The sequence below is a fragment of the Thunnus maccoyii genome, chromosome 22 (genome assembly GCF_910596095.1).
Source record: "Thunnus maccoyii chromosome 22, fThuMac1.1, whole genome shotgun sequence".
NCBI classification, from domain to species: Eukaryota; Metazoa; Chordata; class Actinopteri; order Scombriformes; family Scombridae; genus Thunnus; species Thunnus maccoyii.
This window is the reverse complement of record NC_056554.1, coordinates 1,944,941-1,968,108: the sequence shown is the minus strand read 5'-3', so window position 1 is coordinate 1,968,108 and position 23,168 is coordinate 1,944,941.

Below are 23,168 nucleotides of genomic sequence, written 5' to 3'. Positions count from 1 at the left end.
CCCCCCCCCCCATCACTTCCTTTGTAAGTGCATTATGAAGGGATCTTGTAATGGTCAGTATGAACAGGAGGAATGATTACAGCAAGATCATGTTTCAGTGTTCATTTTGGACTGTTCTTTAAAACACACTTGAAAAATTGTGAACCCGTCCTTTAAGTATGCCTCGAGCCCAGGGTGTCAAGTATACGGTGCTGCCACCTGTTACATTAACTAAAATTGTTTCCACTGAGTTATTGGCTCGAGTTTAACATACTGTCTTATAAAATCGTCCCATAATGTACTGCTATGATTTTAATATGTATCTAATGTAAAAGATATGTTGCTCTGGTGTACCTCTGTTAAAAGTCTGTTTTGCTTATTGTTCCTTCATTTGGATGTTTTAGCTTCTCTGTGCAGAATGATGTATGTGCAGAGTTTTCTCATTCATCTGCTGAAAGTGGAAACCTCATGGTCCAGTATGTAACTTACACAAGCGTGACATGGAAACTTGAAGCTTCCAGTGCACAAACACTAAGAATAGACTTTACAGTGAGGTAGCAGGAGAGCATGTGTCCAACTGTTGAAATGAACAGTATTTACAGACTGGATTTTTGAAGGAGTCAGAAGAAGTAGATATAATTTTAAGAATTTTAACAAGGTAATTTTTGTGGAATGAGAAGAGCACTATTAATCTCATGTTTCTGCAGTAAGTACAAAGGACATGGTTAGACTAATTTAGCATAAAACCAAAAACAGCTAGCCTGGCTCGGTCCAAAACTTAAAAATACCAACACCTTTAACAATCACTACTGAAATTAACACATTGTATCTCTTTTGTTTAATCTATACACAAACAGATATGTAAAACACAAGAATTTGTGGATTTATCAGGAGGTATGTGCTGAAACTATTTCTATTATATATTAACTACTAGGGACCAACAGTGTATCCAGCCCAGTGCTTCTGTGCAGCATCTCCTGCTATCGTGCAGGTTGCCATATATGATAGGTGAGCACACATTTTGTTGCACATTATGATCTGTCATGGACTGCTTACAGGCACAATTTAGCAAACCTGCACCCAGCTGTTTGCCAAGAAATAATTCCAGCGTGCAACACCCCCTAAAACCACATCTTCTCGTTTTCACATTTTGTTCATGTACAGCATAAACCTGCAGTGTGGAACTTTTACATATAAATGAATATCCGTTACATTCAAGCCCTTGCCAAATGAGCTCACACAATGCTGATTAAGCCTATCACCGCCAGATAAATCTCTCTGTATTTCACAGTATACAGAGTTTTTAAATCTCATGTCAGGGGCAACATTCCTGCGCTGGCCATTTGTCATGTGGAGAGAAATGAGTCATTTTGTGAGGGTTGTGTGACACTCAAAACAATTTATCCACCGTTTTATAGCCGCAACATATCCGTTTTTAATGTCCTTCTCTATATGCCTGTCATTCGGGGTGTATATGAGAGTGTGCTGCATGCCTGTGTCAGGCAATCACAGCCGAGCACCCCCCCTATACTCTCACTGCCAGAAGGGGAAGACAAAAGTCCCGCACTCCAGCTTTAAATAAATGAGATACAACATGTTAATCATTGAGCTTTAGAGGTGTTGGTAGGGAGGATAGAGCCAGGCTAGCTGTTTTCCCCCTGCTTTCAGTCTTCATGCTAAGCTAGGCTAACCATGTGCTGACCCCAGCTCTGTACTTAACACACAGACATGAGATTGATTTCCATCTTCTCATCTCATTCTTGGAAAGAAAGTGAACAAGCATGTTTCCCAAAATGTTGAACTATTGCTTTAATAAAACAACAGTTTTGGGCCCATATGTTGGCAAACTCGCATCTTGTATTGGTATCAGTGAACCATAATGGTTGGGACAACATTTGTTTACAAGCATAGTGTTTCTCAGCTGTTGTTGCCAGCAGGAAGAAAACATCCTAACACTGGATAGAAGCTGTAAGCACCAACTCATCACAAGGTTGCCAGTTCAAAACTACTAAAACAAAGCTGTTAGCTGAATGTAGCCAGGAGAAAATACTCTCTCTCTGACAAATGACTTATTTATACATGCCATATGGTTTCACAGTGTTCTGTGTATTTGCTTTGTTGCCTCTGAAGGGGACTCAAATGTACGAGTGACATCCTGTGCGTGAAAGATAGAGTCAAACGTTTCCTTCCTCTCTGCTAATGTTATTAGCAGACCCGTCTGGGGAGCGTGACACACTTCTCACAACACAGGCCCAGTTTTATCAATCAGGGCTTAGTTGGATCCCCAAATGACAGAAAGTCTGCCTAAAGTTTACCCCTCCTCTTCTAAAACACAAGAACAAAGCTTTCATACTTGCTCTTTTCTGTGCTGCAGAGCACAAAAATGTAGAGTTATTCTAAGGTATCCTGGTGAGAGTGATGTTTATTTGGATTATCACATCTCAAGAGGAAGCATGCCTCCCTCAGCCAATTTAGAATTTGCCCTATAGGCCAGAAATCTTTTTCAGAGTGGATAAGTTAATTAAGAACAGTGAAGGGATGATAACAGCCTTGTATTCTGCTCCTGCTGTACAATAATTGCATTTCATACTCAGTATTTGTGGCAGGGGGTCATTGTGTATCGGAGGACCGCACTCCAAGAAGATAAAAACACCTCATTATTGTTAAAAACCAGAGTGGAACAGAGCCATTTGACTGACAAATCTCTGAAATGTCTGTCTCTGAAGTAGATGTTTATTAACTGTGACTATGATTTGCTTTGAAGGAAATAGCATAAGAAAAGCCTCTCTTTGCAGTGTAAAATCATAGCAGAGAGAGGCTTAAATTGGCTGACAAGTATAGCTACTTCATACATATGTTTGCTTCCTAGTTACATTTGCTTTTAAAGATTTAAGGAAAAATAGCATGGACACAACAGAAGCCGAGATATACAGATTTTTAGTCTATCTTTTGTCTTTGCAGTCAAAAGTAATGTAATTGTATTTTTGTGTATGTATTGTTCATAGTTTTCTTTCATTAAAAGGAAGAAAAAGGGTCTTTGGGGAAATATCAAAGATGCCCTTTTTGTCTCAGTTGGCTAGAGGGGTGTCGGTGTCTGTGTTTGATTGACAGCAGCTGACAGGCTGCCAGAGTGCCAGTACGGAAAAAGAGATAAAGTAAACAAACTTGTGCTATATCTACAAGTCATGGGCAGACAGGGTGTTGTTAGCAGTGGTATCGAAAAGTAAGAACCACACCAGCATAACCAGACCGAAGCGACATTTGAAGGTAAGTTTAAATGTTGTTTAATGTGCTGCAGCTGAGCAGCTAATTAGCTTGATAGGCTGCTAACTGAGCGGTGCACTTTTTTCCCCAGTGACTGTTTGTTTGTTGGCTTGCCTCATTCAACAAGCTAAGGTGCAGGACAAGACATGTGTTCATGTTTGTAAGTTAGATAAGAAGGAGACTTTAGTAGGAAAGCTAAAGTGGGTTGTTGTTCAGAGTCTGTGGCTCCAGCTACATAGACAAACAACTAACTGTCAATAATGAAATCAAAAAAAGCTGACCAAAAAAAAAAAAAAAATGCAGTCAGTTGGACTTTCACAGGCTGACTATTGAGGAGTTTTAGTCATCTTAGGAAGAGTTTACATTACACAATTACGCAAAAATTACTTGGTGGGTTTGGAAAGCTGATTTTGATATTTTTTCAGGCAAAAAGGTATTATTAAAACAAAAGACATGTTTTTTTTTAAATGTGAAAAAAAGAAAAAGAAAAGAAAATGATGCTTTTTTTGGTACCTAGTAATTTTTAGGGATGGTATGGTATGAAAATAAGGAAAATATCTGCAATTGTTTTTTTCATTTTATTTAACTTTGTTTGGGGATAAATTATACATACTTAACTAAGCCACATGTTTGCAAAAATAAAACAAAGGCTTGGTTGCTTTAACCAGCTAGTTCAAATGTAGCTTTAGAGCCCTGTGATGGTATCAATACTTCACAAGCTTCTACATACCGGCAGGAATGCACTTCATAGGGAAACACTAAATATCTGCTTTACTGATTTATTGATTTAGTCATGGCATTAATGCAAAGATGCATAGTACAAAATATTGGTTGACAAATCTTATTATGGAAATCAACATGTAGTAAGCCCTGAGCTTTCATCGGAATTGGCAGTACAAACACATATAGTACGGAGAGGAAGAGGACTCAAGCTATTCCGTCTTACTATCTGCTTCAGAAAAAACAACACTGGCTTTCTCTTCAATTACCTCTTCTAATGAATCCAATCTGATTGAAATTGACATAAAAGCTTGCTCCATATCTTCTCTCATGTAAATGTTTAGGAGTGAAGTGAGGCACTGCTTTGGTCTGACCAAACCAATCGATCTCAACTTGTGGGGGGTGGAGGGGCATAACAGCAGTGACTGGACTGGACAGCTAGTCATGCTTTTCAAGATTCACAGTAATAAAGACTGCAGCCGAAACATTGGAAAAAAAATCACTCATAAGCCACCACAGCAGTGTACATATCCACATATAGCTAAAAACAAAGATAGTGAAGTGGCACAGTGACACAATATAAAAATATTACAGGTTAAAGCTGCACTAATTAATATTTTAATATTAACAATGGATCAAATGACTATGTGTTATGTGAAAGGATTGGTTTTAGTGTTGAACCCACAGAGAATTATCACCAAATCTGCATTTTCCCTCAGCTCTACAGCTTTTTTTGGCCTCATTTAGCTTATTGTTTTCGTTTTACAGCCTACAATTTCTACTGTTTTGGTCTAGTCTCACAGTTCTTATCAGCCTAATTTCCAGCAGCAGCAGAAAGCTGTTGAGCTCAGATAAAAATTTATTGTACACTACCTGCTCAGCACCAGATTGCATATAAACAAAGTTAGCAACAAGCTGGTGAACATAGTTGAGCATATAGCAGCTAAAGAGACAGATGTTTTTCCCAGGGGTTGGTGGAGACCAAACCAGAGCTAAAAGGAGAGTGAAAATTGGACTTACATTCATCTGTTGGATACAAACACAACTCCAAATGTGGCACATATTATCTCAAATATGAAACCAAGTACTTGTCTATTAGATATTATTCCTTCACAGCTTTTTTCAGTACTGGATATCACTGGGCCTAGTGTATTGTCAATAATTGACAGCTCTCTGATCAATGGCCATGTCCCATCTTGCTTTAAACATGCAGTTATACACCCTCTGATAAAAAAGTCAAATCTGGATCCATCTATTCCTAATAATTACCGGCCAGTCTATCCCAACTCACCTCCAGTGTTGGCCAAGTTACAGAAAATCAGCGATTGTTTACAGTTACCAGTTACTTCTCTCAAAAAATGTAATTGAATTACTTTACCAATTACTGCATATACAAAGTAATTAGTTACTAGGGAACGTAACTTTTGCTTTACTTTTAACACAAAAGTGTAAGTTGTCCCAAAATCTCAATCCACTCAATAAAGGGTCCATTTTGTTTTCCCCACCACCCAAAATCAGTTCAGTTCAATCCAGTTTCACAAAAATAAAAGAAAGACAACTCAAAAGTCATCTCCAGGTTTTACCACAGAACTCAACCTCCAAAACTCAAACCAGGAATATCAGCGGCGGTTCGGTAACAGGTGTTACTTACAATATATAACATTATACCTCCAGAGACAAGGCTTATGTTATACCACAAGTTGGCTACAATGACGTGGACTTTACAACACAGCTCTAAGACACGGTAAGGTCAGATGATCTTATTTTTCTGGGGTCTATTGTGTGTGTATGCCATCCTCTGCAGTTGTCCACTATTTTCATGTAAGACAAAATTAACAAGTAATGGGTCCATTTAAATTTCAGGAATTGTAATTGTGTTATTTCATTTGAAAAAGTAGTAAGTAAGTAGTTACATTACTAGTAAAAGTAGTGGATTTACAGTAATGCGTTACTTTGTAACGCATCATTCCCAACACTGCTAACCTCCTTTTTGGACAATTCCAGCATTCTGGACAAATTACAGTCAGATTTTAGACTGCACCGTAGCACAGAGTCCATTCTCCTGAGGGTGACAAATGACTTGCTCCTGTCCTTAGACTCAGGAAGTCACACTATTTTAATTATTGTAGAGTGGTCACTCCATCCTCTTGAACCACCTTGAGCATGTTGTTGACATTCATGGGCAGGCCCTTCAGTGGTTTGCCTCCCACCCCCAGGACAGATCTGCATCTGTTAAAATTGATAATGTGTCCTTCTCCTCTGCATCCATCCCATGTGGAGTACCACAAGGTTCCATATTAGGCTCTATTTTATTTTCCATTTGCATGTTTCTCCTCAGGTCTATTTTTAGAAAATATCTCTTACCATAGCTATGCAGATGACACCCAGCTGTACGCCCCCTCAATCCTGATAATCCAAGCTGTTTTAACTTGCTGCTGTGCTGCATTGAGGATGTAAAATCCTGGATGGCAAATAGCTTTCTGCAGCTAAACCAGGATATAACTGAGGTTCTAATTTTTGGCCCCTTCAGACTTTTCCAAAACCACAGTAAATACTGTTGTGCCTCTAAAATTGAATGTTAACTCCCATGCAAGAAATCTCAGCATTATCTTTGATTCTGGTTTAAAATTTTATAAATCAACTCCATTGTCAGCACCATTCTTCTTCAATTTTAGATCATTTATAAAATTAAAATAATTTCTGTCTGTTAAGGATCTGGACACCATTGTACACGCTTTTTTTGGAATTAATCAGTCAGCTTTATCTCGCCTGCAGCTGGAGCTGCAACGAGACTGCTCACTGGTACCAAAAAGAGAGACTACAACACACCTGTTCTGGCCTCTCTTCACTGGTCACCAGTGAAATGCAAAATTGATTTTAAGGTTCTTTTATCTGTTTCTAAAGCACTGCATGGACTGGCACCAGCTTATGTTTTGGAACTCCTCATCCCCTGTTCAACCGCCAGATCCCTCAGACCCCCTCGTAATTTCGCACTTCCAGTTAAAATTCAGAGATCATTGGGCATTTATGATTGTTTGCCCTAAACTATGGAACAGTTTACCCAGTTTCTATTATTAACCCCCCCCCCCCAACTGATATTTTTAAAAAACTTAAGGTCTTAAGAGCCATCTCTTTTCTTCAACCCTTTAATCATCAAAAGGTGAATGGTCACACTCTGTTTTTATTTAATTTATTTATTTTCTCTCTATAGTAATTATTTGCTCTCTATACAGTGTTGTGTTTTTAGGACTTAAATCCCCTTAAAAATGATTCTACACTTTTATTAATTCTATTATTATTTATTAATTATTATAATTATTAATTATTTTCATTTGATTGTATTTCTCAGGCTCTGTAGAGCACTTTGGTCAACTTTTGTTGTTTTTAAATGTGCTCTAAAAATACATTGACTTGACTTGACAAAAAATGAATGATAATGTTCTGTGTCTGCTGGATGTGAATATAGGCAGCTGTTTGCTAAAACATTCACCCATAACACATTTTTGAGGTGATGTCAAATGTTATGTTTATAGCTTCTTCCGCTGTCCCCACGTGGCCAAAATAAACAATTAATTCAACATCAAAAATGAAAGTCCTCATTAGACTAATGTCCAGTGTTGGGTTTGTCCTAATCCCAATTCACAACATTTTTTTCCACATCTTTTTCTGTAGTTGGTCCATATATTCAGATAATTTGTGTACAGCCAATGATCTTTAAAAAAGTTTTTGTCTTCTGAACCCCTGGAGTCCTCCATGTAGATTTGGGTTAATAACCCAATTGCCATTTAATATATGCAATTAGCGATGTGCTAAAACACACAGAAAGTCAACTTGTTGCATGCTGGATGTAAAAGTCTACAAATGGCTGCATCTTTGTAGTAATTTGTCTCCATCTGTGATGGTGCCTGGTTGTTTTGTTGTTCCTACACTGCCCTTCACAGAGATCACTTGTTAATTGCTTAACAGAAAGCAGCAGATATTATATATATTTCCAGACGTTTTGTGCATTATTTTGTACGTTTCCACAAAATTCAACCTGATGTATTATGAACCTTTGGAAAATTTGGAAAATGGGTCTAAATTTGAAATTAAGTTTTGTGGGTTTGAAAACTGCATGTTCAGGTAGCCAGTCCTCCAAACTGTTTACAGCCTTTGAAAATTAGGCTCTAGGCGCCCTCTTGTGTCACTAAAAGGTTATTTTGTTAAGCCAGAGGATGGTATCCATTCACTCTTACAGTCTAGATATCCAGTATACAGAATGCACTCATATTTGATAACACCTTGATGTGAGCCCATTTCAACTATTGTGTTATGTTTGTAGTGTGTTATGTTAAAGCTGACAAAAAAATGTGAGCTCACTCTGAAAAACTGTTAATTGATGGGTTTTTTTTGTTTGTTTGTTTTTTCGTTTTGTTTTTTGATATTCAAATAACTCCAAATAATCACTACTGCTTCCCTTACAATTACTATCACAGCTACAATAATACTACTATTTGTGCTACTGGAACTACTTCTTCTAGTGAGTACTTCCGTTTCATCTATCTTATTTGCTAGGGACCTCACATTCCCCATAATGACTAAATCTCTGTTTCTTCACTTTCCATTTAACACCAGTCCTGCATCCCCACTGTCTCCTCCTTAGCTCCTCCGGAATTGAGGGCTTTTCTCCGGCAAGAGTCGGAACTTTTCATAGTCTAGTAGGCATGTTTTGGAAGAAAGAGGATCTTTGGCACTTTTTTGGCAAGAACACCACGATTGCTAATTAATTTCTTCGTGTGAAGAAAAAAATTGGCCTTCAAATAAAAGGGAGATAGTTTTATTCCTATCCTATCTAGGGAGAATATTTGAAGGCTACATACTTGCAATTGAATACTCACTCATTTCTATCTCAATATTGACATATCTTGAAAACCAGTGGGAAAACACATAAAACTGCATAATATTGATTAACCAAATAAATACAGAATATAATCCATAAATCATTTTCTGATCTGTAGCTAAGAGCTATGTAGCAGTGGAACACATCTAAGGGCTACATGATCCTAGCAATCAAACCATAGCTAAATAATACACTTGGTGGTTAATATCAACTAAATCAATGCAGTACTTCTGTATTACTTATATTCTTGTCTTAGAAACTCGTCTTAGGTGGCAATGCAGTACCATGTAAATTAACAGGGTTTAAGGCTGATTCAGAATTTCCTTTCATTTTAGAATAACAAAAGGGTTCTGAAACACAATAAAGGTTAACAGTGGTTAGACAAATCAAGATACATATATTTACACATTTTAGTAGGCATTTCTGAATATTTAGATACTCAATGTGAATAAAAATGAGAGGAAGAGAGAGAGAGACACTTAGAAAGGAATGTGGGTTTGTCTATAAATGTATGACTCTAGAGATAGTGTGAGCAAGTAGCTTTGTGCAGTCTGTCCATATCTGGAAGAAGACAAAACCGTTAATTCCAAAACTGCCCATTTCCTTTTGTGGCTGGTGGAAAAGGCTGCCTTTTTAGTTCTGTTCAATGTTTTTCCTGACATGCTTCATGCCCTGAGGCCAGAGGTCACTGCCTGTGTATGGAGTCAGATCAGTCTCAATATTAATGAATTGAAGGATTCACAAATGTATTTTGGAATTTTTATATAAATGACTCTCTCCACAAAAGTATTTTTCAATGCACACAAAAATATTTGTTGTTGTAAATAAATGTAAAAAAAAATCCACATATTAAAAAAATAAGGTTCATAAATGTATTTCAGATGTACACATACATATTTCTTGTTTTGAATATACGTAATAGAAATCCACAAATATATGTATTTATAAGTATTTGCAATTTTCATCAAAAACATATTTGGATCTTGTTGCATTTATGTACAAACTAAACTGATGAACCTGCATTTACAAACCAATTTGTGAACTACATTGCATTTATGAGTGGGTTTTTTGAGACTCCCCTGCTGTGGCTCAATTCACAAATGCATTTTTTTCAACAGGGAATTACCTGTATCCAATCAGATGTCTCCTTCCTGTTCAGTCAGTCACATGAGCATTTGAGGGTATGATTTAATGTGATCACATAGCGTTACATCTGCACAATCTGCACTATGAACAGGAGGATTGGTGGTCCGTTCATGAAGTATAAGTCATCTGCGGTTGTTTACGTAGAATGAAAAATCCCCGTTTTTGGAGTATTTCTTAATTTCATTGTCGTAAGATGTGCAATGCAATTAAGCGCGCTAAATTATCAGCTCATTCCATTATCCAACTTGTACAAAGAAAATTGAACAAAGAAGTCGAGAGCCACAGAGACAGCTCACTTTCAAAGTAAAAGTTGTGTGTTTTAAAGCATGTTGGCTGCAGAGGCCAATTTAAGGAGAGCTAAACTAAATAAATAAACAAATAGCCCAAATAATGAACATAGGTTATAACTTCTTTTACACACTTTGGAGATGAAACTATGTAAAAGGAAGCAGAGGAGTTGGAACCAGCCCTGGGGATTATCAAAGTAAATGCACAGACGCACTCAGCTGTTGCAGTCATTTAAGAAAGTCCGACTTTTATGTGTGTTTCTGCTCTTGTTGTATGCATGACTTTATTGAGTCAACCTCTCCAACCAAACACTGTTTAAATTGTTTGCCTGCCCACTAGTGTGGGCTTCAGAAGATTACAAAAGCTAGCAATGCTAGCTGTTGTAGCTAATGTTTACATTACTTGTTTGTTATTATTGTACCCCATTTGGATATTTGCTCATCTAAGTCTGTGTGAAATGTCTATATTTATGGTAGAAGTAAGTTAACTGGAACCTCTTCAGTCATATATGTTAGAATTAGGGATGTTTTGACATGAATATATATATATATATATTTTAAGCTCTAGTGTGTAATGTGTATACTACCAACGTGTTTGTGCATGCAGACAAGGGATGAGCATGTTTAATCGATGATCGATAATTGATCGTTAAGAATTTTTCGATCACGTGGAATTAAATCGATTTAACGTTCGTATCAAAGTATGTTATGTATGTATGTATGTGTCTTAAAGTTGCAATGAATTTCACTCGTGCTGCAACCAGCCGGGGGCGCAATTTAAATTCAAAAGAGAAAATGAATACTCAGTTGCCGGCGGGCTACCGTAGAAATTAGACGAAAGTGAACATGAAGGGGGCAAGGCGAAGTTCAGTGTGGGACCATTTCGAGCTAAAAAAAAAAAAACAACGACGCTCATTGTAAACATTGCAATGCCGTGTATACCTACAACACAACAACGAGCCCAATGATATACCACTTGAACAACATACACTCGACACTGGTTAATGAATCCTCCTCCTCCTCTCAACCTACCATCACCTCAGTGTTAGCACGGAGGAGCTGCGATGCACAGCGGGCAACACCTCTGCATCCCCGCAACGTTGGTCCCTTCGGAGCGGGTGTTTTCAGCCGCTAGACTAATTAACTGTCACCAGACTGCGTTCGCATCTCACTCCTGAGCACGTTGACATGCTCATCTTCCTCAACAAGAATCAGTAGGCTGTAGTAACTTTATTCTCTTGGCTGCGTGCCTTTTGGATTTATTCAAGTTACATTTGGGTAAAAATTGTCAGCACTTAATAATATTATATATTTTTATTTACATATTATCGTTTGATATTATTTATGATTTTTTTGGAATTGTGTCTAAGAACTGTGTTTACCACGAGCGCCGTAGCTTTGGCTTGTTAATTTGAGCGGTTTGACCCAGAGCCTCGGGCTCCGCTGCCTTTATGAGCGCGCCAAATATCCTTTTTGTTTTGTTTTCTGTTTAATAGCTTAACTGCCTTGTATAAGAGGACTGGTGTTGGTCTATAATTTCTTCTTGGAATAAAGACTTCATTGAGGAAAAACACGCTTTCTTTAGTATTTTCTGCAATTGGCATTTTTAATACATATTAAAAAAAAAAGATTAATCAATAATTGATCGTTAATTTTCCCGATGATCGATTAAGGAAATTTCTTCAAATGCCCATCCCTAATGCAGACTATAAAGTAAAGAAGTGCTCTAAACAATATAACAGATGTCATGTGTCCCTGTTTGACAGGTGTGGGTCCACCATGAGTAGGCTGATGCATAAACTCACCCTATGACTGCACCAGGATAACCTGGAGACAGCTAGAGAGAAACTAACAGCTGGTAACTACAGAGTAGAGTCATTTAGACAGTCACACATGTAGGTTGCTTTTGCGCCGGCACCTCTGATTTGAAATGAAACAATGACTAAAACGAAAGCGCTGACTTGGTTGTCAGTAGTTTTATTGTGTTCACATCCATACTGGGGTTACAGTGAAGCAACTGTAGCCCCCTTTTTTTAGTCTGCCAATTTTAGGATAACGCAGGAGGAGTACAATCCTAAATATACAGCAAATGCGTGCTTGCCCTGATGAAGGCCTTAATGGCTAAAACGCGTAGGCATGTTTTTAACTATGACTAAGTAGCCATTAAGTATTAAAGGCCTTTTAATTTTATTACTTTCTTGAGTGCCTCAGATCTTTTCAAAAACTCTACACAGCAAATGCAGCCAGGGAGTTTTTTTTATGACTCAGCAGTGGGATGTTCTCGACTGGCATTGTCATTCACCTGACCTCAGTCCAGCTGAGCAGGTGTGTCACTTACCGAAAATCAGACCGAAGGCAAACAGTCCAGTTTGCAGTTCAGGTCTGGCATAGAATCACCAGGGGAGATATAAGTGTCCTCTTGGATCACAGACTCCAGACAGTCAATTGGTTAAATGCTCTTTGGTCCTCTAAAGTTTGATATAAACATCACGGTGAAGAGGAAAGATTTACCTCATGGTCATTTCTTTATGCAGTCTTTATTTAAGACATCTGTTTTAAACTTAACAAAAGATTTTCTTTAATCAGAGTTTTCAAACGTCCAGAGTAGAGAGCTTGTAAGAAACAGCTAGAGGGATAACAGCTGTGGATGGCATGTCGCTCACCTTGGATGGTTTTGCTGGGTGTCACATGTCTGCCGTGCTATCTAATGCAATCCTATACAACAGCTGTGCCATACATTCTACTTTTATGAAGCCTATACATATTTCGTCCACCTCCTCAGGATGTACAAAATATCAGGGAACTCTTTTCAATATAATGCACTCCAGCGCACCACCTCCACCCACTACAACCTCAATAATAAGTAAGTAGAATTAAAACCTTTTTGACAGTGTCAACAAAAAGTGAAAATAACTGAATTGAAGCACTGTCTTTTCATTTCCTGGATGATTAGAAGTGATGGTTAACCTTTGCACAGTTGATGTACAAATGTATGTATTCTGCACTTAGGCTGATATTTGAATACGACCAGATTTCAGTGTCTGCAGGCATCAAAATTGATAAAGCGGTAATATGCAGAAAAGAAAGTGAAATCTAGTGAGCAAAAAAATGGTTTAACTCAATGTATTGTGTAAAATAGGTTAAATTACAAGTTGATGTCAGTGGTTGGGTAGGAAATTTAAAGTACTCCCCTTGGAGGGTCAGGTTCCCCCTTTTGGGGTTGAGGTTTTTTTTCTGGTCTTCAAGTTGCATCTGGCACGGATAAATCCATCGGTGGGATTACACCCTCAGGAAGACCTTCTGAGTAAGATGAAAAAGGCTTATTTCAGTGTAATTGAAATACTGTTGTGTGTGTCTATGTCCACAGGAAAAGGAGACTCTGAGATGTTTATAGCTTCAGAGACCTAGGCGCTGATATAGTGTATGTACACAGGTTCATTTCTTTTTGAATGAATAAATGGATGTCTCAAATTGCCGTCACTGACACAAATAAAAAAACAAAGCAGATTAGAGCGAGAGCTGGATGTTGCAACAAATTACATTAAAACTCCAAATTCAAAGCAAATGATCATCCTGCAAATAAGCCAGCAGAGACAGGGTCACACTATGATGCCCTGTTTTCCTCTTGAATGCCTGCAGGAATAGTAGGAAGGCAGAGACAGTGGGGTTATGTAATGCCTTTCACAGCGCTCGTGTGTGAGTGGTCTAACAGTCTGTGCCGTATGAAGGGTCGTTTAAGGAATAACTGCGATTGGCAAAGGAGATGACAGACCCCAACAGAGGAAATCCAGTCTGGGATTTCACATACATGAGGGAATGTGTGAGAGTGTGGAAAGAAATTGCTTTCATGTGTAGAGTGTGGCATGAGCGTGGGGATGAATGAAAAGCGCTGTGATGCTGTGGTGTCTGAAGAATTGAGAAATACCATAGAAAGATGTGCTAATTGTTTTTGCTGCATGTCACATTCCTCTGCTCAAAACTGCGTCACTCTAAGAATAATGTGGCAAGTGCCAAGGTGATGATGTATGGCTGGGCAAAACGCCAAGAAAATCACACACCCACCCCAGAAAAGATGCTAACACTATTAGACGTTGTTAATCTGTCGAATCCAAATCAGTCACTAGGAAGCAAAATGAGTATTGGAAGCGTTGAGGATAGCGAAAAAGGAAGTTGTCGACTAGCAATTGAAGAGATGAGGAAGGGTTAGAGAAAAGGCATACAGATGATGATTTATTGCTCTTCACAGCGGCTGCATTAGCACAGATGCTGGGGCAGAGATCAGCACAGAGCAGAGACGATGGTGCTTCTGGCTCCGATTCTAGACAGCAAGAGACACTCAAAAGGGAGGAGCCGGGAAACTTGGAGGAGGATGTCACTGCAGACGATCCCCCTACAGAGGAAGGGATTGAAGCAGTGGCCTAAAATAGACACAGAATCCTAGACAGATTAAGAAGAAAGGTAATTCAAGAATCAGTTTTTTAATAAAAGCTTTACATAAAACATTAGAAGCATTAAGACAAGGTGTAAACAATTAAAAACAATTAAAAAATATAATGTGGAAATATACAAATGCTATTTAAGAATTGGGGGGTGCAAAGAAGCAAATGTCCAGTCTAGTTTTATATAAATAATGTAATGTATTTAGACATTTTTTTGATTTAACATGATTGATGTGTCGTTTCCAACCAAATTTAATAGAAGACAATTACCTAACACTTAAACTTTTATTTTATCTTTATTTAATAGGGCATACTTGTTGAGATTAATCTTTTCCAAGAAGAGATCCGAGAACAAGAAACATTTATAAAACAAATCACAATCAGGCTCAGGGAGGCCATGGAGAGGCAGGATCAGAGCAGCAACCTAAATTACAAAGTAGCAATAATTTGGCTTTCTACTTGTCCCGCAGAGGATCCAACTATACCAGCTGAGGTTGATATTTTGGTTGATAGTGGATCGACCATTTCAGCAGTGAAAGCTAATGAACCAACTTCTAAATTTGTAACCACAGTAGGAGTTGCATTCCTATGGCAGAGCCCATGTCTAAAAATATTCTACTGTAACCGTTGAAGGTTCAGATATACAGCATTCCTCCCTAATCTCTGATAAAAGCCAAATTAATTTAACGGGGGCGCAATTTGTTATGCAAGCTGAATGCTATCATTCATTGTACTCCGGATGGAGTGTTTCCAACTATTCCTGATGAAAGAGCCCTGCAATCACTTCAATTCTTACAATCCACCATTGATTATTTGTATTGCTGGACTTTGCCAGATTTTGATATGCAACACATTTTCAAGGTGTCCTACATTCAAAAGATTGCTAGAACATCACCAGCATGTGCATCATTGAAGTCTGCTATGAGACCTGTCTTGCCTCCTTGTACAGCAGCATTTAACTCTACAGATGAGTACAAGCGATTGGCTGATTCATTTGGTCTCTATATCTAATTTCCCCTTTCATGACAACTGTACGGGGGGATGAATTTTTTTTATAACTCACTCGTTTAAATTTTATTAAGACTTTTTATTAAAGTTATGCATAATGAAGGACATGGCTGCTTTGAGTGACAGGTCCGCCAGCCGCTAGGTGGCTTGTTTCAGCCATTCGGCCCGCCTCTTTGCCCATTTCTGATTGGCTGGGAGTTAGGCAGCGTCACGCACTGCCGAGATGGCAACGGCCAGAGCGGCTCACTTTGAGCGTCAAAACCGCTCTTAAGAAACCAAAGGGTGACGTCACGGTAACTACGTCTGTATTTTTATGCAGTCTATGATTCAGCCCTCTCGCATGGCCAGGTCGTATCTTCCTGCCTGTCTGATCTGTCTCGTGTTTTTCGTCTTTTCTCTCATCCCCGTGTCCACAGGCTGCACAATCAACCACCGCACATACATCCCCTCATCCTTTCTTCTTCCCTTCCTTCAGCTGCAGCTACCTCTACGCTTTCAGCTCCACCCGCTCCAGCAGCTCCTTCTTTTATGTTTCTTCCCTCAGCCACCTCCGGTCCTGCCGTTACCACAGCAACTGTTGCATCGAGCCACGGTGCTCCCTCTGTTGGACCCATTCAATTTCCTACTGTTCTATCCCTGTTGCCCTCCCTTCCCCAACACCCAAATGTTTTTTCTGCATCTTCAGCACCCCCTGTCGCTGATGCCCTCGCTCCAGCTGTCGTTAACACTGTGCCCGCAAGCACTTTCACTCTGGCCTCCGCCACTCCGCCCCTCCACGGCCTACAAAGCCAGGCTTTCCAGTTCTGCACAGCCACCAGTTCCACCACCGCTCCAGCCGACCACTCGATTGCAGGTCCCCTACCCAACGCCCCCCACACTGGCACATCGATGATTCCATCCTGCTGCCACTACGGTGCGGCAATAGACTGCTTCAGCCCTAGCTAGGGCCAGGTCGTATTTCCCCATGTGCCTGCTCCCTACGTCTTAATTGCCTCGTGTTTTTGTTTCATCCCTGCGTCTATGAGCTGCACATCTTACCACTTCACACGCTTCCCTTCATCCCTCACCCCTCGACTCTCATCCCTTCATCCCTCGACCCTCAACCCTTATCCCTTCATCCCTCGACCCTTATACCTTCACCCCTCACCCTTTCATCCCTCACCCCTCGACCCTCATCCCTTCATCCCTTGACCCTTATCCCTTCATCCCTCGACCCTCACATATAAATTATGATAATTATCTAGATTATTTGTTTATTTATTTAGTTTAGCTCTCCTTAAATTGACCGCTGCAGCCAACACGCTTCAAAACATGCAACTTTTACTTTGAAGGTGAGCTGTCTCTGTTTCCGGCTCTTGACTTCCTGTTTCAACTTTCATTGTACAAGTAAAATAATGGAACAAGCTGATGTTTGCATTACACATCTTAGGACAATGAAATTAGGAAATACCCCATAAAATGGGATTTTTCATTATACAACCTGAGCAACTGCAGATGACTTATATTTCATGCACAGTCCATTAATGCTCCTGCTCATAGCATGCATATGTAACGCTATGTGATCACATTAAAATCATACCCTTGAATTTACACTCATGTGCTTGGCTGAAAGAAAGGTGACATCTGATTAGCTACAGATAGATCCCAGTTGAAAAAATCCATTTATGAATCAAGCCACGGCAGGGGAGACTCAAGAACCCACACACAAATGCAGTGAAGTAAATGCAGGTTCAACAGTCTGTATATAAATGTAACAATATCCAAATATGTTTTTAATGAAAATACTTTTAAATACATACAGTATATTTGTGGATTTCTATTACATATATTTAAAACAAAAAATGTTTGCGTGTGCATCACAATTACATTTGTGAACCTTATTTTTTTATGTGGATTTTTATTACATTATATATAACGACAAATATTTGTGTGCATTGCAAAATATTTGGAGAGAGTAATTTATATACAAATCCCAAAATACATTATTACTGCATTCATTAATATTGAGACTGATCTGATTCCATATATGTGTGCTCCCGCGCACACACAGATCGACTGCCAGACCAAAACACCAATGTTTCCAAAAGCAACTTCTTCCTGTGCTCATGGGTTCGTCTGCTACATAATGCAGTCTATTAAAACAGCACCACACTGTGAAACCTTCAGTCAACTTTCCTCTGATACAGTATTAAACCTGCAGTGCGGAACTTTTACACATAAATGAACGTCCGTTACATTCAAGCCCTTGCCAAATGAATTCACACAATGCTGATTAAGCAGTGGCGGTGATAAGCTTAATCAGCATTGTGTGAACTCGTTTGGCAACGGCTTGAATGTAACAGACGTTCATTTGTATGTAAAAGTTCCGCACTGCAGGTTTAAGGTTAATCGTGAAGGTTAACATTCTGCATCAGCGCTGTGAGCAGCACGTGCAGCATTTCAAGTGATTTTCTCTCAATACATATCTAACTCAATTCAGTTTGAAAGAATGTGGAATGTAGAAGAATGTGGAAAACGGAGTATCTGAACCTATTCTGTATTATGTAAAGGTGTCCTTAAAGGTTTTCTTGTAAACAAAATTTCTGTTTACATTTAGTGTTTCTCACCAAAACATTTTGTGTGTATCCTTGAGGTTTCATGTTGAATGCATTTCTTTCCTTTATAACAGCAGATTTTTCATAAAAGTATGAAGCCTGCATTGTTTCTATCCATGTTTACAATCTACCGGTCTTCCTTCCTGCCTTTTCTGGTGAGTTGCTGGGTTTCTTGGTGCTTTACCACCACCTGTAGATCAGTGGATTGTGTGAGACCATTGACAGGAATGTGTATCATGTCACCTTCCTCGTGCATACAACAAATGAATAAACAAAACAGGGACCAATACTAAATTTAGGTCAAGGTATTGTGCCATATCTCCAACAGTTGTCAGAGGTTAGCTTCAAAGGATAATCAGAATCAGGTTTATTGCCAAGTAGGTTTGCACATACAAAGACTTTGCCTTGTTATTGTTGTGGTGCATATACACAAAATATACACAAAATTAAGTAATCCTAAATAATATAAAAGAAAGAATTTACAATAGAGGAAAAATGTAACATATTCTAAGTAAGAGGAGCAGCTACAGGTTTAAATTTTAAGTATTAAATAAACAAGTCTGATGATATTCATAGACTGCATATAAAGATGGATGTAGCGAGGTGTGACGTCATCCATTGTTTTGCATTGGAGCCAGTTTGAAGCTTATGGTCAGTGCCATCTTTTCCGTTTGGAGTCAGGATGTTCCATATAAGGCATGCAGGGTGTTGCCTTTCACGGTCTGGAAACACACCCCGCTACCTCAGACCCAAGCTAACGCTAGCTTACTGGGAACGCCAAGCGCTGCACACTTGGGCTAACATTAGCTACTTTAGCATAATTGTGCTAACAGAGGAGGTATCATAATCAAGGAAGATTAAACTTCCTGAAACATTTCAACCATAGTCCGACTCATTGCAAGTCCCCGAGCCGGGGAGAGCAGCAGATGAGCCAACTGTCAATCACAACTGTCAATCAATGCCCACACGTCTGCCGTGTGGGCTAGCTAAAAACATTATTTTTAGCTAGCTACTACGATTTCAGCATGTCAAAGGATTATTTTAGCACCCTATGTCTACCAGAGAGGAAAAGGTAGTTTATAGCATATGCTGAAACCCGTTACAGTGCATATGCTAAGATGCAATACACGAATGCAAGGGCTGACATCACATCTAAAGTAAAGATAGCACAACTGTATAGCAAACTCCGCTACATAACAGGCTGGCATGACACTTCTCACAGCTGATAGGGCGACTAGAGTTTGTAGACATAGGTGGGAAATTACACACACAGACATGCAATCATTTCCAATATAGGCTATTTTTACAGTAAGCGTATCAGCTGAATGCAGGTTAGTTATTCTGTGATTTAAACATGCATTACAAACACTACATTCCTTTCAATTAAACAGCTGCTGTTTTTACTTCCAACCTGCATGATCTCTGTGACTAGCAGTGTATCCAGGTATATGTGTCATTTTTATGGAGGGTTTTTGAGCTGCAGGCTGTCTGTGCAGCTCAGGTGGGGTCTGTCTCTTCCATCGCACAGCACACAGCCCTGTAATGTTATCCACTTTTATCTTCTTAAAGGCTCATTTTTTCGGTTAAGCAGCTTGTAAAAATTTACTCTCTGGGTTCTTTACCCTGTTGGTAGTGCATTCCACCACACAGCAGCTTTTATTTCTCTGTTGTCTGCTAACAGACAGTAGTGACAAGGAGGTACCTAAACACAACACAAAGTCAATGGGGAGCGATGAATTGCTTTTTCCCTCTCGGATGGGCAGGACTCAACTGTGCTCTAAGCTACTAACTCTTAAAATCTCATTAAGGGAGCAATAACTTGACCACTAGCACACTTATTAGAGGGCCTGCATTTAAAGATTGAGACCATAATGACTCATTGAAAAAACATTACTGATTTAGTATTTCCAGAGAAGTTGACGCTATTTGAATGGGAGGCCATTGGAGCCAACATTAGCATTGCATCTTAAGGTACTTCTGCATTGGCCTCGGCCTCAAGTCATGGTAGTTGCCGCTTAAGGATATATTTTTCTTATTGTCAACAAATCTCAAGTGCAGAGTGAAACCAACAATAAATATCTCCTACTTATGAACTTACTAAGAATTGTTTGTGTATCTAAGTCTGATATATCTTATTCCTCTGTGCAGTAGAGCTTAAAAACACATCAATGAGTCAACTGGGTTACATGTTCCATCAACACACACAACCACACACCGTCCTGCTGCCAGAAATACTCAGTAGAGCACCAAATGTGAATCTGCCACTGAAAATAGTCCCCGACAAATGCACTATTGCCTCCTGTTTGACTGACATTTGTTAAAAAACTTCAGTAACCAGATGTTTTTGGAAATTACAGAGCCTTTTCTTAACAATGAAACTATATATTTGTCAGCTGCTTTCAAATGTTAAGTCCTCAGAAGGAACCAATGTCCAAATACAATCTTCCTTCTTATCAGAAGAGTGCAATAAATACATTCACATCACAGTAAATCCAGATCTTTCTCAGCGATGTCTTCTCTCCATCTCACTTGATCCTCCTCCTCCTCCTCCACTGCTGGCTGCCTTTTTCACCTGAGGCGAATAACTCTTAGAGTGTCAACATAATCACAACTCAAACACCACGTGTCACTTTCTGCTGCACAGTGGAAATCATCACTGCTTCCCCCACAGTGAACACTGCTGCTGGCATTTTAACATTACAGTCACATTAGGCCGTGTACTATTGGTTTAGTACATCAAAGCTAATTCACTTTTACACAGTGGTTCTATAAGCAGATTTACTGTAACTTTACATGAGTATTGCATCAGCCTTCTTTGTTGGACTGCTTTAGATGCTGTTAACACATACTTCATACTTTCATGATATACCGCATATCATAATGTTTTATTGCGTTTTCAAGGGACACATACAAATTTAACCAAAACTACAAATCTAAATACAATTGTAATTTCTTAAAGAACATAACAAATTGGTTGTAATAGCTACTAGAGGAGGTAAAGAAAAAAGGATTGGACAGTAACAATTGAAATAAAATGTAAACTATAAGACTGGTGAGATGTGCTTGTTAATGTTTAGTTCGGTCAGAAACACATCAAGAATTCAACCATTTATAGCAAATAGTTACACAGTTATATTTGGCTGAAAAGGCTCTGCTGTTTGAGGGAGATCTCAAAGAATCAGAGCACTGACAAGGATTCTGCTTGGAGCTAATCCCCCCAAAATAAAATGATGTTTGCTCTCTGCTTTATAAGAATTAGCAGTAAAACCCCCAAAACAACAGTGATTCACCATCCTGAATCTATGCAACATGTCGCAATTTACTCTGAATGTTAGCAAAGCCCCTCTCATCTCTGATGTCACTCAATAACATTGATTACTCTCAGACAAACATTCAACAAGATACATCTAGTATCTTGATGCAAGGGAAATATTATACAACTAAATAGACTATGTGGAGAAACACATGTTTCTCTTGTGCGAGCAAGGCATCCTCTTTTCTCAAAGCTAGCCAAATTAGCAAGGAGTTTAGCAATAGATTCCATTATGATACGAACAGCTATAAACCAAGTTGAGTAAAGTATTCTCTAGCGGTCAGCTCAGCACACATGAGCTAATAGAAACCCCTGAAACAATGTCAAACCACCAGGGGAAATAAGCCTGAAGCCCATACAGGGGGATACGAATTATCATTTGGCAGCAAGGTTAGCACACATGCCAGACAACATCACATGAAATAAGCTCAACTGCTACGTGAACTTTTGATTGAACTTCTGAATTTTTTTTATTCATATTGTAAATGAATACACAGAGGTTCTGCAGTACTGAGCAGCCAGCAGCACAACCCTTGCAAGCATGTGGCAGCTATAAGTGCCAATAATTCATCTCCAGCACTAATTGAATGTAGCAGCGTAGCTAAACTGAGCACATAACCAACAACAAAGCATCATAGCTAGTCACAGCCATGTCATAGGTATGATGACAGTGAGGAGTGCCAAACCAAACACTGTCGTTGAAGTCCACAAGTTAACAACATACAGTTAAGAAAATAAACTAAGAACTAAACAACAGAAAATTGAAGGTTTGAGTTTGATTTCTGGTTGTTTTAGTTTGGCATTTCTGTCTGTCTGTGTGTGTTAGGCCTAAACACATGGTCATAGGTGCTATTTTTTATTTTTCTTTATCACTTCAGCTTCACTCATAGCAGTGCAACATTTAATGCTCCACCCACTGTTTATCTCTTTTATCCATGTCCTCCTGATTGATTGTTTCTCAGATGTTCATTTTTATAGATAACTGTTATCAAGCTCTGGATTACAGAGCTTTAGCTTTCATTTTTGGTTTCTAAGCCCAACTTGAAAAAGGCTGCATCTTTGCAATTTTAATAAAGATTAAAAGCAGGGAATTTAATTTTTATAAATTGTATAATATATGTTAATGTGTTATGTTGTTATGTATGATATTAATATATTACTATATGTTGCATTAGTTTTTTATTATTAATAGAACAACATGTACAATACCAGTCAAAAGTTTGGACACATCTTCCCATTCACTTGAATGAGAAAGTGAAGTGTGTCCAAACTTTTGACTGGTACTGTACATGCAACATATTTCCAACTAAAACTGAGCGATATAATCAGAGAATAGAAAAAGATGGAAAAAATAAATAAATAAGATCAAACTAGGTTAAACTAAAATAGTATCTAATGTGCATATACCATATTTAACAAAAGCAATATAGATTTACATTACCTTCTTGTTTTTAACATACTGAGGTGCCATATTCAAGTAGTACTTTGCAAAATTCTATTTATTTTTCCATATGTTGAATTTCTCCATTAATAAAAAAA